Source organism: Lissotriton vulgaris, chromosome 9 (genome assembly GCF_964263255.1).
Source record: "Lissotriton vulgaris chromosome 9, aLisVul1.2, whole genome shotgun sequence".
NCBI lineage: Eukaryota > Metazoa > Chordata > Amphibia > Caudata > Salamandridae > Lissotriton > Lissotriton vulgaris.
Window position 1 is genome coordinate 78,397,525 of NC_141697.1, and position 22,406 is coordinate 78,419,930.

The window sequence follows — 22,406 nt, forward strand, 5'->3', positions numbered from 1 at the left end:
CTCAGTGACATTCATTTTAAAACTTAGATTTAATTCATTGCCAGTTGCATTGCTAATTGAACAGTCAAAAAGCTTTGGGTTAAATTGCCAAACACTTACAGTACTCAAATATCTGTTTGATCTGCGTCATTGGCACTTTTGGCCAACCTTAAATCGGGGTCGCCGTTAGACCCCTGCCCGGCCAAATTCCTGGCGAGGATGGCGGTTGTGGTAAACCCGTTGGTTAACCCACTTTTGAACCTCTCCTTGAGGGAGGGGGTGGTCCCGCAGACTTAGAAGCGGACGATGGTGATCCCCCTCCTTAAAAAGCCTGGCCTAGATCCTGAGGTGTTGGCCAACTATAGGCCTATCTCTCTGATTACGGCGCTGGCCAAAATCACGGAGAAGCACGTGCATAGCGTGCTCTCTGCTTTTTTAGAAACCAATGACCTGTTGCACTCCACTCAATCTGGCTTCCGCCCCAATTTAAGCACCGAGATGGCGCTTTTGGAGGTGTCTGAGTCCATCAAGGAGGCTCTGGATTCAGGAGGCAAAGCCATGCTTGTCATGCTTGATCTGTCGGCGGCCTTCGACAGCGTCCCCCATGAGGGGCTCCTCGCCAGACTTTGACATCGGTCTGAGGGGGACGGTGTTCAGCTGGTTTACATCTTTTTTAGCTGGCCGTCGACAAACGGTCTGGGCCTCCCCTAGCTCTGCTGAGATGCCGCCGTTGGGAGACGGAGTCCCGCAGGGTTCTGTGTTGAGCCCGACTCTTTTTAACATCTTTATGACCCCCTTGGCGGCACTGGTGGAGTCTTTTGGGGCCCAGATCGTCTCTTATGCCGACGATACCCAGCTCCTCTTTATGTGCAGGAAAGGTGAGGATTTCGACGGAGAGAGTATTCGGGAGTGTCTTGGGGCGGTTTTTAATTGGTTCCAGCAGAACAGCTTCAAATGTAACTCTGACAAGTCGGAGGTGCTATTTTTTGGCTGTACCTCAGACCCTGACTGGCAGACATGGTGGCTGATTAATATGTTCCCCCCAGCACATGCGTCCAAACTGGCAAAAAACCTGGGAATTAAGATCGATAATGGTCTGACGTTGAGATCTCAGATCCTCGGTCTTACGGGCACATGTTTTGGCATTCTCAAGATGCTCCGGAAGTTTCTTCCTCTGCTCACAGAAGAGCACAGGAAGATTACTGTGAAAGCCTTAATTGGCTCCAGATTGGACTATTCCAACGTCCTTTATCTGGGTCTTCCGGAATATCTTGTACAGCGGCTGCAGGTGGTGCAGAATTCTGCTGCACGCGCCATTTTTGGCCTTCATAGGCGAGCCAGAGTGTCCGGCCGTTTGCAGTCGCTTCATTGGCTGCCTATCCGGAAGCGGATAGTTTTTAAGGCTTTGACTCTGGCTCATAAGGCGCTCTTTGGTTCGGGAGCAAAATATCTTCAGCGTAGGCTTGTCTTTTACCGCCCGGCCCGATCTATGCGATCTGAATCTCTGTTTCTTGCGGTGGTTCCCCGAGTAAAGAGGGCGCGTATCGGGGGGCGCTCCTTTAGATTGAGGGCACCACAGCTCTGGAACACTCTGCCATTGGCCTTACGCTGTACCTCTAATCTGTTGTCTTTCAGGAAGGGCCTTAAAACCTTGCTTTTTACCCTCTAGTATGTCTCCTTTACTGTTAATGGATGTTTTTATCTGTGTTATGTTTTTCTTCTTATGAGCTGCCAATAAAAGCGCGGGGGTCACTCCAATGGAGTAGCCGTGCGCTATAGAAATTAAAATTAACATAACATAACATAACATACCAGTAGATCTGGAAAAAGGGACAAAAAAGGTATATCTATACAGCTCATATGCAGTAGTTGCTGAAGTAACTTTTTGTTTTGTTTTGTTTTGGTTTTGTAAGTAGTTTGTGGTCTGAAGCAACTTAAACATTTCCTTCTTAGTGACAGGATTGTAATTAATCAGTGTTTAAAGTTCTCTCTGGGTATCCAGGGGCACTAACGTCCTATATTGTGCTGTGCTTGTCAAGGAAGGGTTGGCGCACATTATCTTTGTATTATTGGAGTTTCCAAGACTTCTCTCGCTACAAGACGTGGTCCGCCTAGGGTGGAACTCTGGACTTGTGTATGCCTTCCTGCTGATCCCTCTCAGGCCTGAGTACTGAAGATGATCAGGACCGATCAGGCCCAAGTCATGCTTGTGGCTAAAGAATGGACATGAAGAGAATGGTATCCAAACCATTTGGGCATGAGCATCTCTACTTCGATCCGGCTGCCCCTCCGGGAGTGTCTGCTGGGCAGGGCTCTGCACCCGGGCTTCTGCACTCTATACCTTCCTGTCTAGAGATTGAGCGGCAACAGCTGAGCACCTTCGACCTTCTTCCAGAGGTGGTTGATTTCATCCTAGTAGCCATGTGTCCCTCTACAAAAACCCTATTAGCCTGTCGTTGGGACAAATTTGTGTCTTTGTGGGGCAGATAGACCCTCTCCAAGCGAAGGCCTCTCCTGTTTTATTGTTTGCTTTGTCCCTCCCCTAGCAAGGCTTTGCTCAGGGCGCAGCTAAAGGGTGCTGTTCCACTCTTTCTGCCTTTTTACTTTTGCAGGACATGCCCTCCTTATTCAAAACACCTGTTGTGATCAGTTTTTCGATAGACTTACAACATCTGTTTCTTGCCTCTCCCTTTCTCCTGCCACAGTGGGACCTTAACCTGGTCCTCACATATTTGATGTGCAATCCCTTAGAGCCAATTCAAACATGTCCCCTACTGCTTCTCACCTTCAAGACGGTGTTCCTCATTGCCATAACATCAGCACAGTGGGTAAGTAAGCTTCAAGCTCTCTGTCAACCTTCCATACAGCATCTTAGTCCTAGACTGACTGGTTCTGCGGATGCAAGCATCCTTCCAACCAAAAGTTGTGATACTGTTGCACATCTGTCAAACAGTCACCCTACCTGCATTATGTGCTAGGCCTCACCCCTCTGAAGAGGAGGAGGCGGGACTCCATCACTTGGACCCCAAAAGAGCATTAGACTTTGACATTGATCGCACCAGAGAACACTGGATGGACAATCAGCTCTTTGTGCGGTTCGCTGGAGGGAAAAAAGGCCAGGCTGTCCAGAAAATGACCATCTCCTGCTGGATAGTGCTCTGCATTAAGATCTGCTATGGATTGGTCAAGAAGGAGCCTCCGGAAGGAACTCATTCCACGAGGACCAAAGCTTCTACAACTACGTAAGCACTAAGAGTTCCTATCCTGGACATCTGCCAGGCAGCTGGGTGAGCATCACTCCATACAATCATGAAGCACTATTGTCTTGCAAGCTAGGTAAGCCGAGAAGGGCATTTCTTCAGCTCTGTTCTACAGAACTTTCTGGTTTGAGACCATTCACAAACTTACTTACAAATAGGTTCAGCTTTGGCATCTAGGCAGAAGATGAGGATTCAGTGGTTAGAGGTCTCTGTCCGAAGAATACGTTGCTTACCTTCGTTCATGCCATTTCTGGTAGAAACTATCTAACTGTAGATCCTATTTAACCGTAGATTCTTCAACCATTCCCTCCGTCCTATGGAGTGGACTCTATCCATTAATAACTTCCCTTTAGAGAAAACAATCCCACCCCTCAGGAATTAGACTATAGACTTAACCAGGAGATAGCCAAAAGGAAATGGGCCTTGGAACCAACCGTCCTCGTGATGGGTGATCTTAACTGCCACTTATGCCTAGCGCTGTTCCCCCTGAATGCAGAATGGTCATGTTGCCCAGTCGAGAAAGGCCCTCACTTCGAACATACAACTGACGGAAGGGCCTTCAGTAAACTTTAAAAAACCCACGACTTGGTACACACTATTGACCTGGTAGGACTGGAGCAAGACGGAACCCTTGTCCCAACGTTCAAAGGGAGAGGGTGTTCGTCATTTATTGACTATATCGTAGCGTCCAGGTTATCAAAAAACAGGATTAGGTCGGTGGGGATTGAGTGGAGCCCATTTAGTGACCACAATCCTCTGGTTTTAGAGCTCCCATACATGGGTCGCTCTAAGATAGATTCCGTGGTTGGTACCTCTGTGAGGGTCACGGATCAGGGAAGACAGCTCAGGTGGTCACAGATTGATGGCCAGGCTTTCTATAAATCACTAATGGTCATTGGGAAAGTACCTATAGGCGAGTGTCTAGACCTCGAGGTTGAGTGGCCATCGCTGGATAGGGCGTTTGGGCTAGTAACTAGCCTGGTAGAGGGCCTCATGAAGTCATGTGTCCCTATGAGAAACTTCACTCACCCGAGATGGTTTAACAGGGAATGTTCACGTGCCCTGAAGAAGCTAAAAACTAGCTTAAAAAATCAGCCTAGGGACACACAAAAAGTAGTGCAGTGCAGACAGGCATATAAGAGCGCTGTAAAGAAGAGGAAAATTATCACTCCAAGTAGATGCATGGGCAGATTTAAGGGAGGCCGCAGACTGAAGGGATAAGACAGAATTCTGGAGAATAATTAACAAACCATGCTTCCAGGACTGTAACGCCACTGTGATTGGCGCTAATATCCTACCGGAACAATGGCTCACACACTTTAAGGGCTTATATAATCACAGTCAGGACATTGCTCAAGGGGAGGGGCAGGACAGCAGGGCCAAGTAGTTGTATTCTCCCTGGAGGAAATATTCAGGGCTTGACAAAAAACAAAGGTCCAGGCCCTGACGGCACACCACCCGACCTGTACCTGAGTAATGTAGACCTCTGGGGCCCTATCCTCACTAGAGTGTTTAATGCGGCGATTAGGTGGGGATTACCCTGCTCCTGGTCCACTGCAATAATTGTCCCTATTTATAAAAAGGGTAACAGGGACAACCCCCAGTGTTATCGGCCAATCTCACTAATTGATGTTTCCTCCAAAGTTCTGGGCTGGGTAATTCTTAATCGCCTTACTGAATGGACCGAAGAACATAACATCATCTCGGACATTCAGTACTGCTTCAGGACAGGGAGGTCCACAAGTGATCAATGCCTGAACCTTTATATGCTGGTGGTAAAATATACTAAAACCAGCAATGAAGCGATCTATCTTGGGTTCATGGACCTGGCTGCAGCCTTTGACCATGTCAATAGGGAAAAATGTTGGTCTTTGATGAGCAATTTGGGAATTGACTTGAGCCTGTTCAATATTCTTAGAGAATTACATCTGGACACCACGGCCATGGTCCGCTGTAACACAGAGGGGGAGAAAACTGAACCATTTACTTGTACTAGCGGGGTGAGGCAAGGTTGTATTCTCGCCCCTTTTTTGTTCTCGCTCTGCATCAACCATCTAGAGCTGGCTCTGGTTGCTTTGTAGACGGATTGCCCGAAAGTAGGAACGCGCCACATTCCGGTGCTTTTGTACGCAGATGACGCGGTCCTGCTGGCCCGCACTCCGAAGAGTTTACAGCAGGGGTCTCCAACCTTTTCTGTAGTGAGAGCTACTTCTAATCAGTGAAAATCGTTGTGAGCTACTAAATGCCAAGCAGCTTGCGCATTTCTCGGAGAGACCTCCCCTTACGCCCATCTGTAAGGGCTACACTAGTATTTGAACTACAGTTGACTGTGCAACTGCAGAGTGTTGTTGTTTGTGTATTGTTGAGGGCAGGAAGGTAATATTTGTACTAACATTAATACAATAATATCATGGCTAGCCAAGTGACCTATATCAGTTGTAACACTTTCAGACAGTCATGGCTTTTAGATTATTACATTTTGCATGCTGAAATTTAGAGCTCAAACTTCCAATTCTAAAAGCATATTCAGAAGGCCCAGAATGGAACGTGCAATTGGGCAGAAAGTCAAGATTGGATGACAGTCGCATGTGGCATGTCCACTGGCATCTCTAGAAATGGAAGATGGACATATGTTTTCATGAAGACTCATTTACACCTTGCTCTTCCAGCCTTCTTTTGTTTCAGTCTATTACCTAAATTAAATGATTTGGGATTTAAAGCGTTCCTATTTTAAAAAAAAAATGAAATCCCTCTTTAAAACTTCTTCTTTTTGTGTTGTTAGCTGCAGAGAATGGGCTTGTTTTTGTGAACTTGGACGGACAAACTGCCACCATGTGTAACCCACCTTGACTGCCATCTGTTGTGACAGCTGAGAACACTACCCATTTCCTGTGTAATGATTTTGATTTGTAAGATAACAGTGGGGCAGAGGGTGCCTTGGGGCCTCCGACCTTTGCTACTTCCAGTAAGGCAGAGGTAATGCATACGATGAGCACTGTACACCCCCTGACAGCACAGATACTTGGTACATAATAAATCTGAAGTGTAACACCCCCTGGCATCAGAAACATTTGGTACGTGATGGATCATGACGTAACTTCCCTCAACGTCCCACAGTTGTTCACTTTTTGAGGTTCAAACAAGCATCGCCTCACACTAGAAATGATTGGGCACAATACTGAACACAAAGATGGTAGCAAGCATGCCTAATGTTTTATTTAAGCGAGCCTTTGAAAGTTGCACTCATATGAAACAATGTTTTATAACGTTTCAGCTAAACCTGGGAATGTGAGCACATACCCTGCCTATTTTATGCAATTTAAGTGTTTCTCTGCAAATGAAGAATTGCATGTGCACGATTTTGATTGTTTACATTTAACATTTACAGCTCTTGAAACTATTCCTGCAAGCAGAAAAATAAATCGCGTTGTGTTTTTTTCAGTGTGCAAATATCAAAGTTAATTTAAACACGAGAGATATCATCACATAAATAGAATCTGGAGCGTTTAACTCCGTTTTGTTTTTTGTTAATGGTTTCATGTGACCTGGACTACCACTGATCCGCCTCGCCTATACAACTATCAGGCCAGGGCAGGGGCTCGCTATGGATGTGGAGCTGATGAAGCCTGCATAGGGTTCCTTAGCTTACCTGCTGGTCCGGTCAAATTGGTGGCATGCTGAACAAGGAAGGTGGTACGGGTCTCGGTGGCAGTTCAATACTGCTTGCACCACCTGCACATTTTCCAGCACCGGACGCTTCCCTCTGCCATGCCTGCTGCTCTGCACTGGCACTTAACTCGCAGGATGAACAGTGCGGTGCCAGGATGTGAAAGGCAGGGGGTTCCGAGAATACTGGAGGAACAACCTCATCCTCCTTGGCCCGCCCAACCCTCCTCAGCTACACTCAGTTAAGCTAATCTGAGCAGCTGGTTTTGGTGAGGGCGGTCAACATAAAAAAAGGCCGAAATACTCTTAACGATCTTAATAGGCTATTAAATTGCGACGCTACCAGCGCGAGCTACTCAAGGGGCTTTGGCGAGCTACCGGTAGCTCGCGATCGACCGGTTGGAGACCCATGGTTTACAGAGTCTAATTGACGGATTTGTCAATTTTATGGAAACACTAGAGCTCTCTGTAAACCTAAGCAAGTCTTATGTAATGCTGGCCGGAACAAAACCATGCACAAGGTTCTCTTATAGAATAGGGAACCACACATTACAAAAGGTGCAGTTTTTTTCCTATCTTGGTTTGTTATTTGACGGGACACTAAAGTTTGATTCCCTGGTGGACGAACGATGTAGCAAACTGGTTTCATCTAATGGTGCTATAGCAGGCTATGGGCTTAGGCTGGGTCGATGGTCCCCTGAACAAGCTATGATTTTGTATAGTTCTATATGCTGCTCTAAAGCTACGTATGGTTCTGAAGTATGGGGTTTTGTGAAGGTTGACCAATTGCAGCGGGAGGAAAAAAATACCTACGATCGATCCTGAAAATACCCCAGAGCACCCCAGCTGTAATTGCTCATAGGGAAATTGGGAGGCCATAAAGTGAGGACCTGGTTAAGCTCAGACCAATTATGGCTTTGTTAAAAATCTGGGGAAACCCTGAGGCAGCCTTGACCAGACAAAATTTAAGAGACTGCTTGGATAGGGACAAAGGGTTGGAATATGTGAAGACCACCCTGGAAGACATAGACCGGAAGGACCTTTTCTTAAACCAAACAGCAATCTTGCCACTTGACAAAATTAAAATAAAGAGGTTGTTTTTGGTTTTGAGATCCACTTCTAGAGAGCACAGAGGGCATGGAACCGTATCTCTATCTTATATATAACGCTCAGGATAGGTTTTTAATGTCCCGTCTTAGGCTTAACCTTTTACCTAATTTATTAGCTGATCCACCAGGTTTCACAGTATCGGTTGAGCAGAAGGGTGCCTGCGGCTGCGACAATATGTCTCCGCAGAACACCCTTCATTTTGTACTTTTGTGTCCGTTTTAGGCAACCCCTAGGCGCAGATTTTTGGTAGACATTTTCTCAGTTCAGATTAGCTTTATTCGATTTTGATACATAAAATCATAAAAGCAACATTCATTATATACACATCATTAAGAACCATTTCATTACAATAATTAATAATAAGTTAAGACATTATTAAATCAGTTCAAACGAATTGCTAATCACTGGATACCACTGCTAAAAACACTTCATGGAAAATAATTTGGGATGGGGTTGTTAAAGCCATTCTGTACATACACACTCCGATCCGGCCGATAATTAGTCTCTAAACTTGTTCTTTCTGGAAAATTGTGTTTTCTCTCGTCTTGTATTTAAGGGCCGAGGGTAGCGGGACCTAGGGTAGAAATCATGGAGTCCCCAGACAGAGATCGGGCCATCCCCTAATTGTGGAGACCAAGTTTGTAAATAAGGCACAAAGCGATCACTCCAGAATCTAACTAACACCAGGTCGCCTTGGAGATCTTTTGGAAGGGGGCCAAGCCATCCCACCCTTCTAACAATTCGAATGGCACCATCAATGTTCACTGGCAAGGGTCGATTCCTAGACAGCCAATAGATGACCTTGTGTTTTAGATCCTCTGATCTCTCGGTTTTTCCCTTTGTAATTGGTAAAACACCAGTAAGAACACAGACAAAGGGGGCGGCCATTGGCGGCAAATGTATATGTTTAGTATAATCTGGGTTAGTAGCTTTCTCCTCATAAGGTGTGGGAACGTTTGGCACCCCTACATCAGCGTAGATACTCTTGGTGGTAGTTGGCTCGATGTCGGATGGCGAGGAGATACATGAGTGGTTCTTTGGGACCGTAGGTCTGTTGAGAGGGATGCTACTTCTTTGAGGATCTAACTTAGAAACCACGGTAGCGGGTAAGGGCTGTGGTTGGCTAAGTCCTGCCAGGTTCTTATTAGGTTGAGTCGGTGCCCTAATTGAGGTCTCTACATCCCTTAACCTATCCCCTAGGGAGTTGATTCTTGCAGTCAAAGGGGATATTAGAGAGGTGACCAGGCGTTCAATCAGGTCCAGAAGAGATGCCTGACAGGGGGGTGCAAAAAATTCAATGTTATCACAGGCCTGGGAAGCTGTAAGTAGGGTGCTGACGGACGGTGAGGAACTTGCGCAAGGCTTTAGCAGTTTTGCTTCCCTCCCCATGCAGTTATCCCCGGAACGCTTTCTTGTGACCGTAGGAGTTTTAGGGTTCCCAAGTTGTTTAGTGTTTGCTTTTACTGACAGGGATAAGGGTGGGGCAGCCAGAATGTTATCGTTTGCGTTCAATAATGAGCTAGACTGCAAATGTACGGGAAGTATTGGGCTGGAAAGGGCTTTGGGTGGGTCTGCTATGGTTTCGACTGGTGCATATCGAATGTGACATAGGGCGTTCAATTCCTCCAACCCAGACAAACTTGATACTGAGTCGGCTAGCTGCGCCTCGGATGTTTGCAGGCTACGCTATGTGAGGACAAACGAGTTTCTAGATCTTCCAAATCATGAATAACGGGTAATAATACCCTGTCTACATAGCAGTCTAACCTCCCCCTGCTAGAGTCACTTGGGGGAATACTGGGTTTGGGAGCCCCCTTAAGAGGCATGGCGAAGGTGCAGCAAACTGAGTCCCGCAAAAAGTCAATAAAAGTCCCAGTGTCTTGAGGCGACAGTATGTGCAGAGATGTAGGTCGGAGTCTCACTATACCTTGTTCAGTAGGAGCCAAGGGGGGTGGCCCGTCTCGCGGTGCGAGGGTCCCACAGGAGCTTTATGCGCCTCCTGGCACTGGGGCTTGACGTGTGCGCTCCCTGGAGACTTGGGAGTTGTAGTCCAGTAGGCAGCAGCGGCGCCCTGCAGGCAGCAGCGGTGGTGGAGCGGGGCCCTGCACAGCAGCAGAAACAGCGGAGTGAAGCCCAGCCCAAACGCTCCCCGACGGAGCAGAGCCCGGTTAGTGTGCAAGGTTCCGCGCTAGTGTATTGTTCCCCCTGCCACGGGGAGCACAGGCGCAGGGACAATGAGTTGGACCGTTCCCCTCACGGTCGGTAAGCAGCCTCTCCTGGTTGATTGCGCGTCCCAACTCAAAACTCAGGGGGCAGTGTAAAATCCAAAGGAAGAAGCACCACAATCCCGAAAAATCCTCTGCAATGCTAGGAGCTGAACCCCCTTAATCAGCAGCTCCATTAGCGGAAGTCTGTGCATCTAAGTTCGGGCTCAGGGCGTGAAGCATGAAGCCAGGAAGTTGCAATGTCCGCGGGACCCAGGGTGCCGAATGCCGAGCTTTGTAAGCAAACAGGCAAACTGTGGCCTCCCAGCAGCTTACAGGGGCCACAAACACCCCTCGACCTTACACATCGACTGTGGACGCCAGCCGCATCACCCCCGCTGAAGTCCGTGAAGGTAAAAACCAGCCATTTTAAAACAGGCCAAGTTGAGACATGCTAAAGTCGCCTTACTCTTCTTGCAAAGGGCAAATGATCCCCGTACACTGTGTTGTATAATCAACTTTTTGAAAGTGTCTTTAAGACTAAGGAAAACAAAAGGGTAAGCCTGTTTGTGGACTTTATGTACTTTTTAAAACTATTTATGTAACTATCATTCGGGGTCTAGAAGAATGTTTAATTGTATTTTAAATTGTATATATATATGTGCTTTTGTGGTGTCTTTTATTCACTGAATAAAGATCCTTTGACTTGACTTCCCAAGTCTAAGAATCTGCTCACTGGTCACACCAACTTGCTATTGGGGCTCTGTGTGTGGGGCCGTGGCAGCTTCAAAAGATATTGAGTGGTGCCTATATAGGCTCAACACATCCTTTGTGGAGTGGAACTATGCCAATGTGGAGCAGCACGGCTCCACCTACCAGGGCACAGAAGTACTGGTGGGAAAAAAAAAACCTGAGCCAGTCTGACGCCTGGGGAATATAAAAAAAAATGAAGAGTCAACAGTTAGTTTATAGCGGAACAAACCTTATTGAAGGTAAGTAACTTGTTTATCGTGAGTCTTCTCTCAAATCATGTCTTTTTCTCTTAATCTGGTCTGTTGAACTATATGCTTTATATCTGCTCCAATTATGTGCTTTGCATATTTTCCCTTCACCTCTGGAGTGTATAGAGGCTGCACAGAGACTCTGCAGAATATAGTACTCCTGACCTTTGCTTGCATGAATTTACACATTAAAACCAGATCTTTTTTGCCAGTGGTTGTCACTTTGAGAAAATATGTCCCTGTTCGTCGGCCTAAACCTGCCATAATATTCTGCTGTTTTTAAGCATAATCTTAGCGCAAAAACAAAAAAATAAAACACTCAGGGGAGCTTTAAAAGCTTAACTTGAGTTGAATGCAAAATAACCAGCGAGCAATCAAAAATTATGATATGATAGGCTATTTATATTGCACACAGCTACTCCAAGGAGTGTCCCAGAGCCATACTAGCTGAAAAGGCGGCGAGGAAGAGGTTAGGTCTGCATGAAGAACCAGGTTTGCAGTGTTTTTTTAATTTTAAAAGCCCTGGGTCGCTCACGGAACGCAATTCCAAGGAAAGATGATTCTAAGCAGATGCGCCTAAAAAGGTTAGCCATCTACCTCCTGCTCTCTGTCCCCGGATCCTGGGGGTGCATGCCAGATATTTATTGGTGGATCTCAGCTGTCTTGGAGGGTTATATGCAAGACAGTTGCCTTTTCAGCAGACCAGGGCTTCGCCTGTGATCAGTTGAAATATTTAGTGCTAAAATCCATACAATTTTCAAACATTGTTATACATTTTCACTTAATTCAAGTGAATAGAAGCAAGAACATGTGATAAAATAGAAACTTAAAGAGAACGACTAATGAGCAGGTGACAGGATCCTCTTGTGGGAAAAAATATAAGAAGGTCTTGATAGGTAGTTATAAATGTCAGTAACAGGAGCTGACTACTCCTTTCTAAAATCCATACATTTATTGTGCCAACTTTAAAACAAGGCTAAGCTTTAATAGCGCAGTTCAGTTAACATATATTTTACACCATGGAATTACATGATGAAGTTTTTACTTTTAAAACGTGTGTAAAATGTAAGATTTTAGTGGTCTTAAAACTGGTGTAAAAATGATATGGCAAATTATTAATGAAATTCAACAGCGCATGTCAAGGCACAGAGAAGCGCTAGCATTTTCATTGTACGATTCAGAAAAGGGGGTGGTGATGAACAGAGTGTCTGAATTAAGCAGACCACTCGTACCCAGTCCAAAGATCAGGGCTTGATCCATCACCGTTATTTAGCTCACTGCACCATCCCAGCTCAGAACCTGGCTATATGCAAATTAGTCTGTCCCTGGCCCAGTGCATCATGGGAACTGGGCAGACCAAACTACCAAGCCAATTCTTCACCAGAAAGGAGACAAGCTTCCGGGGACCGGTTTCTGGCATTTCAGCCGTCGTCGGCCCGGCTTGCTTGAATCCTGATGGTGCAGTGAGCAAGGGACTCATGTCTGAGTATACCCTGCCACACCTATAGTGGCCAAAAACGATTCAGAAAAGGGGGTGGTGATGAACAGAGTGTCTGAATTAAGCAGACTACTCTTACCCAGTCAAAAGATCAGGGCTTGATCCATCACCGTTATTTAGCTCAAATGCCAGAAACCGGTCCCCGGTAGCTTGTTTCCTTCCCAGTGTAAGAATTGGCTTGGTAGTTTTGTTTGCCCTGTTCCCATCATGCACTGGGACAGGAACAGAAAAAATTTGCATATAGCCAGGTTCTGAGCTGGGATGGTGCAGTGAGCTAAAAAACGGTGTTGGATCTAGCCCTGATCTCTTGACTGAGTGAGAGTATTCTGCTTAATTCAGAAACTCTGTCCATCACCACCCCTTGTTGTTAAACATTTTCATTGTAAATATACATGCGCTCAGGCACATGTATGCTGTAGGAAGCTGGGTCTCTATATAGTGTACCAAAATGAGGTGCGCTGTGCAGAGAGCCCAGGCAACCCTTATTAGTGTGCAGGGGCTTGCTTTAACAATACCAAGGTGCTGTATGTGTGATAGTTTGGTTGAGCAGCCATAGGCTTATCAGAGGGCAGTGTTAGGCATTTGTTGCAAATCCAAACCTAATTTAGAAAAATAACCTCAATTTTTATATTAATTTAGACACCAAGATCCACAAGCTTAGGTAAGTACTTTTCGAGTTAACGATTTTGAGAAGCACACAAAATACAGCGGTCAGATTTGAAGCATGAGCTTCCAACGCGGGAATGTTATCCTATGGGCGAAACATACACTGCATAGGTGTACTTGCAATCAAGTTACAGGGTTGTTCTTCTGGACTTAAGGTAAGTAGTAGCCAAGGTTCTTAAAACCACCAGCAATTTTGATTTACCTGCCCTGGTGCGTCTGGGTGCAAAAAGAACAATTGATGGACAGAAAGCAGAACAATGTCATTCATTCACCCCAGTACAGAGATCTGGGCCTAAATCCATCATTTTTGGCTCCCCATACCGTTCCAGTTTGTACCCAGCCATATGCAAATCAGTCTTGACCCTGCACCCAATGGGAACAGTCCAGCCCGAACTGCCAATCCAAGTCCTCCCTGGACTGGAAACAAGCATCCTATGACCGTTTTCGGGGGTGAGGTGTTGTTCACAACGGTAGCTTCGAACTCTTCTGCTATAGTCTATGTAGAAAACCTGTATCAGAAAAATGCTGCAAGTGGGTACTTGGGGACAAGTCCGTTGGGACCCAAAGGGAAGCTCTGTTCTTGAGGGTCCCGGAGCAAGGGTGCGCGGTTGGTAGGCTTGGGCTGTGGGTTCGCGCGCAGAGGTGTTTTATCTGGCGGGTCGCTTGCATTGGAGACTGTCGTTTTTGGGGTGGACCTGGAGATGGGGATGAAACAGGACAGGACAGGAGGCCATTCTCAATGATGGCCTCTGGAGCTGAAGTCCCATGTCGGGGGGCGGGTCTTAGCTGTTTTGGTGTCCAGGCTGGACACTGAACAAGTCTTGGTTACTACAAGGGGTCTGGTACCCCGGGTATTGGTGCACAGTGTCTCCTGGGGGTCCTGGCATCTCCAAACTTGATGGAGAGACGGATGTAAACTTCTGGAGCACTGTGACCTCCACCTGGACGGCTGCTGCGACGGTGGACCTGGTGGTCAGCAGATCGGTAACCCCGATGTTGCATTCACTGGCTGTAGCGAAGTGGCTTGTCTACTTCAGGGGAGATGGTGGCTGGTTGGCAAATTGCTGGCAGCCCTCTCAGGCCTTTGGAGGAGGCACAGCTGCACGACCAGTCGATCTTTGCAGTTTTTGAGACTGGAGCAGGCAGACAGTGCTTGAGGTCAAGTCCACAGCTAGCCCACAGTCCTTGCGTTCTTCGGCTCTTTGTCTTTAGTCGTGTAAATTTGAGTTCCTGGTGTCAGAGGGTGACCTAAATACTGAATTTAGGGGCATTAAGGGGAGTGACTGGTAGTAGCCAATGGGCTACTTACCCTTTGGGTCACTACAACCCCATATGACCACTTCCTGTGGCGAGTGGGCTTAATCCTATCCCAGAGTTCCTAATTCCACCAAACACAAGATGGTGGAATCCTTCTTTCATGGGGCACATTAGGCAGCCCACATTAGGGGTATAAGTAGCCTGGTGGCGCAGCACACCTACTTGCATAGCTAATTTCCCACATGTCCTGGTGCCAAATGGTCCACAGGGGGGGGCCTCTCCCAGGTCTGGGGGAAGCCAGTGTCATATATAAAAGGCAGCAGGGGCTTTGAAGCCCCTGGCCTTGATTTGCTATATCACTAACCATCCTGTTGGAAGAGATGTGAACATCTTCCTCCAGAGCAGGCATTATTTCTGGCCTCAGAGTGTGGGCTCTCACGAGACCAGTCGGCCAGCACACTAGATAGTGGTAGGTTTTTCATGGGTCAGCTCTAAGGTGCCTGCTGGGTGCATGTCATAATAAATATTGTACAGTACAGATTTATTAATACAAGGTGCTTGATAGCAAACACTTAAGGTTTCAGTAAAGCCATCATGTAGCTCGGGAACTCGTAATAACCAGTGCCTAGTACACATACTTAAGATCGCTTCCTTGTTTACACTCATTCAGATATGCTCTCACATGTAATATAATTGGGCTCCCAGTTATCCATTTTTACAGAGAAAAAATGACCGGAAACACATTGATTTCTCTCTGAATTTATTAATAAAAGTTGAAAAATACAGAAAATTGTATTTCTGGAGAGCGAATTTTCATGCTGCACTTCATGTGTTCCAGGCCAACAGCTGAGCAGATAGACCGTATGGGAAGTTAAAAAAACAGGATTAGTTTCCCTAAATACAGGCAAATTTTAACATATATTTCGATATAATGCTAATATTTGCCTGTGGGCGTAGTGTTTTGCTATATTGGCTGCTTAATTTGCTAAAACGCAATAGCCATCAAAGTATGAGTGTATGTTTATCAGTTAAATAAATGTGCAAATACACCATCTTATCACTCCATTTCTTCTTAAAACACAAAATAAATATATATAAATACCAATAAAAATGGATAAAAACTAAACATGGATAAATACAGACGTAAATGTTGAAAACTTACCCAAAAGCTGATAACTCCCTTTCCTTCCATATGTTAACATTGATTGGTTGCACTTGAAAATTCTTCTAAGTGTGGAGTTCTCGAATTTTAAAATATTCATCTAAAATCAGCCGAACAACGAATTCCTATTTACTCACCCGTTATCAGGAGAGAACCCAGTGCTGCATCTTTTAGCCCAGCACTGACCCTGAAAAGTAATTTTAACCGTACTTACCAGTAACTTGAATTTCCTTCCATAGGAACCCATTGTCTGGTTTTCATCAGAAAAGTTGATTTTCAGAAACTACAAATATTCCTTAACCCCTTGCATGCTTACGACGCTCGTGGAGCTGTGCTTAAGACGAGCCCACTCGCGGCTAATTCCCCGCCTGTGCGGGCGTTCTATTGGAGTGGGCGTAGTCATGACGAGTCCAGCTCGTCATGAGCACAGCTCAACTGTGCAGCATGACGAGCTGGACTAGTCATGAGTACCGTGGTGCCAGGCGGGGCCCCTCCCTCCCAGCACCGCCGGTAAATTTAGCCCCGCGTGGAAGGGGTTAAAGAACGCCTGTTTGACTTAAACGCATTCTTTCAACTGTTTACAGGACATGCACCAGTGCTGGATCCAGGATCCAACACGCAGTAAGAAAAAGTAATCGGAACACTACTTACCTGCTAAGTGAATTTCCTCCCATAGGATAACATTGGTGGTTCCATGCGAAAAAGTTTCTAAGTATCCGCTTTTAAAATACAATAATATTCCTTAAAAATCACTACTGTAACCAAAACGCTTTTACTTAACTGTTTACAGGACATGTCCCAGGACTGAATCTAGGATCCAGTCCTGTGGTTAGAAAAGTAATCTACAAAGTAACTAATTGCATTTAATTAGAAATTCCCATTGAGCTCAATGTTGCATCGTGTTCGAAATTGTGTTGCCTAATGCAACAAACTGTAACTATTGTAATCAAAAAGTCTATTGCCTATTTGAAAAGTATTTAACAAAAGCAACTCATTCTGAAAAAGTATATTTTGATACCTTGTTCGTTCTAAAAATAAAACTACATATTTTGATACAAAACAGTTGGCCTAGAGTTCAGTTCTTGTGTGTAAGACCATTTGCTGACTGAGTGTGTACAACAAATGCTTTACACTGTCCTCTGATACTGCCTTACTGCTCGACCAAGCTACCACTTTAGAGAGTAAGGTTATATCTAACTTTAGCCTCTGCCAAATCTCCCGGGACTGTGGACTCTGTTCACACTGTACCTTACTTTGGTCCAGTATATGCAGAGCCACTTTCTTACATCCCACAGTTAAAAGAACCACTGGTCAATGTAGACTGTAGGGTGTTGCTTGTGAAAAGCAAGGCTAGTTAGGGCTGATGATATTTCTTAGTGCGTCCCTTGCGAAAGGTGATATTTGGACATGCTGTAATGTAAGGCTTAATTACATTGTCATTCTTTGATAGATACCAATGTCTGCTCAGTATTTGACTGAGTTTCCTCAACATCTCTGCCATATGCATTAATGGATCTAATGGTGTCATGACAGCTCAAGTCTCTTTTCTTATGATCTTTCAGGATATTTAACCTAGCAGACATCACTATATGTTAATCATAGCCTCTGATCAAAAACCTCTGTACAATGTCTTCAATGTTTCGTTTAAATTCTAAATCAGAACTACAGTTCTTTCTTGCTTTAAACATCTCTCCAAATAGAATAGCAGTCAGTTGGTTCTTTGGATGTGCACTAGATGCATGTAATACTGCATTACATAAAGTATTTTTTCTATACATGCGACTATGGATGCCCCATTATCAACATATAGCTCCACAGCTAAGAATTAAATCTTTTCTTTATTTTAATAAAGTGTAAATGACTTATTGTAAGGATTGGAGTTGAGATAGACCACATAGTCATGTAATGCCAGTCCAAATCCAGGTACAGCGCCTTCAAATAGTACAAAACGCAGCAGCTCGGTTTGTCGTAGACGCCCCAAGGTTTGCCTCAGGCACCTCAATTAGGAAGGATTTGCATTGGCTCCCCCAGGCAAGAATAGAGTTCAAGGCCCTTTGCCTCACCCACCGTGCTTTACACGGTCTTGGATCAGAAGAAGTTAGATCCTTGGCGACCCTCTATGTCCCCGGCAGGGCACTTCGCTCAGCCAACAAATATCTTCTTTCTGTACCCAAAATCAACAAAGCCAGATGGGGCGAGAGGGCTTCTGCTCACTTGCGCCCAGGATTTGGAGCACCCTGCCGGCCGAGATTAAGGGACAAACCTCCCATTCTTTCTTCCGAAGGGCTCTGAAGACCTGGCTCTTCAGGGAGGCAAACCTGTAATTGGCACGCTCCACTTATCTATCACACAAGCTTTTCCATCCTCAGCGCCTTGGCGCCTACGGGCAAAGTTGGGCTTTACAAATCTTATCTCAACTCAACTCAACTCAAATGATCAAAATATCATCTATGAATCTGCCCCAGTAATAAATGTATTCTGACTGACCACTGTATACCCTCAGGACTCCAGACTAGCCCAATCTCAAACTACCCCATCACAAGGTTGGCATAAGAAGTAGTAAATTTGGAGCCCATTGCCATCCAGCACGTCTGGTGATACCATTTTTTATCAAATAGAAACACATTATTGTCTAAACCAAACAAATCATCTTTAGAATCATATTTGCGTGTGACAGCAATTCTATTGTTCTCATATTCAAGAAGTGTTCAGCTGCTAGCATACCAAACTGGTAAGATATTAGTGTACAAGGTAACCACATCCATTACCAAGACATATCACATAGAAGATTAAGTATATGTTTGGTGTCTCTAATAAATAAAGTAAATTAAAGACAAAAGGTTGTAAAAAACAAATTTCAACAAATTGTGAAATTCTTTCTGATTGATACTTCTATCCACAGTTTCTTCACCTTGTGAATATTCCCAAGCTACTGGCTGGATCCGGAAACTCAAAAAGCAGTGCTCCTGCACACCGATAGGTGATGTCATGAAGCTCCACTCTGATTTTCTTCCTTTCCAGAAGTGACAAACTGAGCCACTTTTAGGCACCATCCATGTGCGCTGATGTCCGTTCCTTTCCTTCTGCACTTTCAAGTGGAACACTGCCCCTTTCAGTCACTCTCACTCTCCAGAGAAGGTCCAAGGGCATCACCATGCATCCAGATCTCTCTCCTATTCCAACAAGAAGACACTTCCAACCTTCGTCCTGATAAACTCCGAAGAGAGTACATTCTGCGCATCTTCTAGCCCCAGCCGCCTCCAGTACAGTTGACTTCGGCGAACCCCTCCATGCTGCTGGATGTGCCTCTTGAGCCTGCTTCGGTTCCGCACCGACGTTGTTGCAGACTTCAGGTCCAGTGTGAAAATCTGCACCTGTCCCTTGGACATTGGCGGCCCTGGAGGAGGATCCACAACCTATTGTGTTATGAGAGTTTGAACTGAATGTTTTCGACCTTGACAGAGGTTATGCCCATATCCCGATGAGGGACAGGCAATACTCAATCCCTCTGACACAGACATTATACCATTACCGCACAGATGCATAAAGACACTTAACCATTATTTTGGCTCGCACTCCGACTGGAGTCAGCCGTATGGAGCCGACATTGGAGTTATGGGGAGGAGTTTGGCCTAACCTATGATGAGGATAACTAGTACATATATCTACAAGATACCAGTTGGTTGGATACCTCACCCATTACTGGGCTGGTTCCCCACCCCAATACTGTCAACCAGGAAAAACACATCCCTTATGGGAGCTGCAGAAGTGCTTGACCTTCTTGCTATGAAGTTAAAAAACGAATGTTCTACTGAGGTCCTGCAGCCAGTTCCAGGCGACCCTGAGATTTAATCCAGCATCTGACTCTTGAGTTTGGTGTTGCAGGCGTTCACCAGCAGAGTAAACCATGACTCCTTTCCGACTACTCATCCTGACGGCGTACAAACATGTGGCAACAGATGACAATAGAATGTTGTCTTTGGCCAGCAATCCCTTGAGGTCGGTCACTACAACCTACCTTCTAGGATGTTACATCCATGTATTTTCGAACATGGGAGGTGAGGTCTTACCTTCAGTTTTTATAAGACTTGTGGGCTTCCTTGTCCCAAATTATCCAGGACATCCTGTGCTGCAACTAAGATCTAGCTAAGTTCTGCTCAGACCTAGACACCACTGATTGTCTACGAAGGGATTTTTGGACAAGCGTGGTGCTCCTGCTCCACGCATTGATGAGATCCACAGACTTCTCCGGGGACATCCAAGTATTCCTAAAGCAAAAAGAACAATTGATGGACAGAATGCTGCACAATGTCAAACATTCACCCCAGTACAGAGATCTGGGCCTAAATCCATAGTTTTTTGCTCCCTGTGCCATTCCAATTCAGACCCAGCCATATGCAACTCAGTCTTGACCTTGTTCCCCATGGGTGCAGTCCAGCCCGAACTGATAGGCCAGGTCTTCCCTGGACTGGAAACAAGCATCCTGGGACCGGTTTCGGGGCATCCCCATTAGCCAGGATAGCTTAACACCAGTGGAATGGAGAGCACAAGTTTTCTAATGGGCATGTTCTGACAATTTTCACCTTTTTGGCGAGAAGGCAGACTTTGACCTGTGCTTTTTTTTAAAACAAGTCTCTTTGGACCTTTCAGTACCAGTGTGGCAATCCCCCAACAGTTTTGCCCGGTTCTCTTCCTGATCTTACACCACCAGACAGGATTTTTAAACACAAGGGCGGATGAACTCGGCCACCGACAAGTAGCGGATCACAAAAGGCAAAGGGAGAACCCTGGCTCGATCTCTTTGCCACCGCCTAGAACGTGCAGTGTAAATGCTTCTGCGTGCTGGAGTTCCCAAGTACAAAAAGAAAAATTGGTGAACAGAATGCAGAACAATGTCATATATTCACCCCAGTACAGATATCTGGGCCTAAATTCATAGTTTTTTTGCTCACCTTGCCATTCCAGTTTGGACCCAACCATATGCAAATCATTCTTGACCCTGCTCCCAATGGGAACAGCCCAGCCTGAACTGCCAGGCCAGGTCCTCCCTAGACTGTAAACAAGCATCCTAGGACCGGTTTCGGGCTTTCAGCCCTCATCCGCTAGGATAGCTTGACACCAGTGGCATGGAGAGCACAGGACCCATGTCTGGGCATATCTGTCCTACTCGGGTGACAAATACCAAGTAGGCCCTCCTTCTGAGTCATATTCCACATAGTGCCAACCCGCTCCTCCATGTATCGGGATTGAGCGGCGGCAGTTGATTTCCCTTCCAGAGTTGCTGATGTAATCCTAGCAGCCTTTCCATGAAATTACTTAACTAGGTTAAGTTTGTGGCTTGGAGCAGCACTCCTCAGACGGACCCATTGCAGGTCAAACTGTCCGATATCTTGTTGTTTATTTTGTCTTTGGCCCAGCAAGGATATGGACTGGGCACTTTTAATGGTTACTTGCAGACCCTATCAGCCTTTTTACTTTTGCGGGGCCAGCAGTCGTTGTTCAAGTCACCTGTTATACTGCTTTTTCTTAAAGGTTTCCAACATTTGTTAATGTCACAGTGGGGCTTAAATTTGGTTCTCTTTCCTAATGTGTATCTGTTAGATTTGGGGGTCTCTATTTGACAGAGGTAGGTACCTTTGACAAAATAGGGACCCTTGTATCTAGTCGGGGCAAGGGGCTACACTCCTAAAATAACCCCTGCTCACCCCCTTGGTAGCGTGGCATGAGAGGCAGTGTGTAAAGCATTTGTGAACACATACAGCAATACAGTGACAACACTACAGATGGACACCACACAGGTTGTATTATAAAAATAAGTATTTTTATATAGACGTAACACAAGACCAAACAACGAAAATCCACAATACTTTACTCCAGATATGCTTAAAAATAGGTTGTTCACATAAAATTAGTCTCTAACAACAGATAACTCCAACTTGAGTCATCACGTCGTCGTGACAGGAGAAATCCCAAAGTACGGCGCCAACCGCGAGGTGCGCGGTGTCAGGCCCGAAATCGAGCAGACCTCCAAAGAACAGTACAGTGAAAAAGCGATGAAAAACAAAGACCGTGCATGGTGTCTGGAAGGTGTGGCTTCGTTGGCACTGCGCGGCGTCTGTTTCTTACGAGCACAGAGGAGGTGTAGACTCTGTTCCTTACTGCAGCGCAGGGGAGGTGAGACGACAGTTCCTTACTGCGTCGGGGAGGTGATGTCACAATGGCACCGAAACCATGGTTCCTTACGCTGTTGTGCTGTTGATGGATTCTCGGTCACCCACGTCGAGGATCGTCCTGCGATGTCTGTTCGCTTCGGAGTCGATGCGGCCAAGCAGCAGCCGTCGGGACCAGGGCACTAGTCAGAGCATCGCTCACTGCTTCGGGCAGTTTACGGCGTCGCTCGCTGGCGTCGATGTGGCCGGCATCGGGTCTACAGTGCAAGTCGGAGCAGCGCTCACGGCCTCCTTGTAGAAGACAGCGTCGTTCGCCGGCGTCGGTGTTGCAATTTCCTTCTGCAGCAGCTAAAACCGCAGTTCTAGATGCAGGCAAGCATAAGGGGTGAAGTCTTGTATGCCTAAGACTTCAGGCAGGAAGCAACCTCAAGTT

The 22,406-nt window shown here is 45.9% G+C and overlaps 1 protein-coding gene across 2 annotated transcripts in view; it reads left to right on the forward strand.

Moving 5' to 3' along the window:
* The window catches only part of PSEN1 (presenilin 1), a 193,977-nt gene that overhangs the window by 85,664 nt on the left and 85,907 nt on the right, over positions 1–22,406 (forward strand). The gene's annotated exons all lie outside the window — the stretch shown is intronic.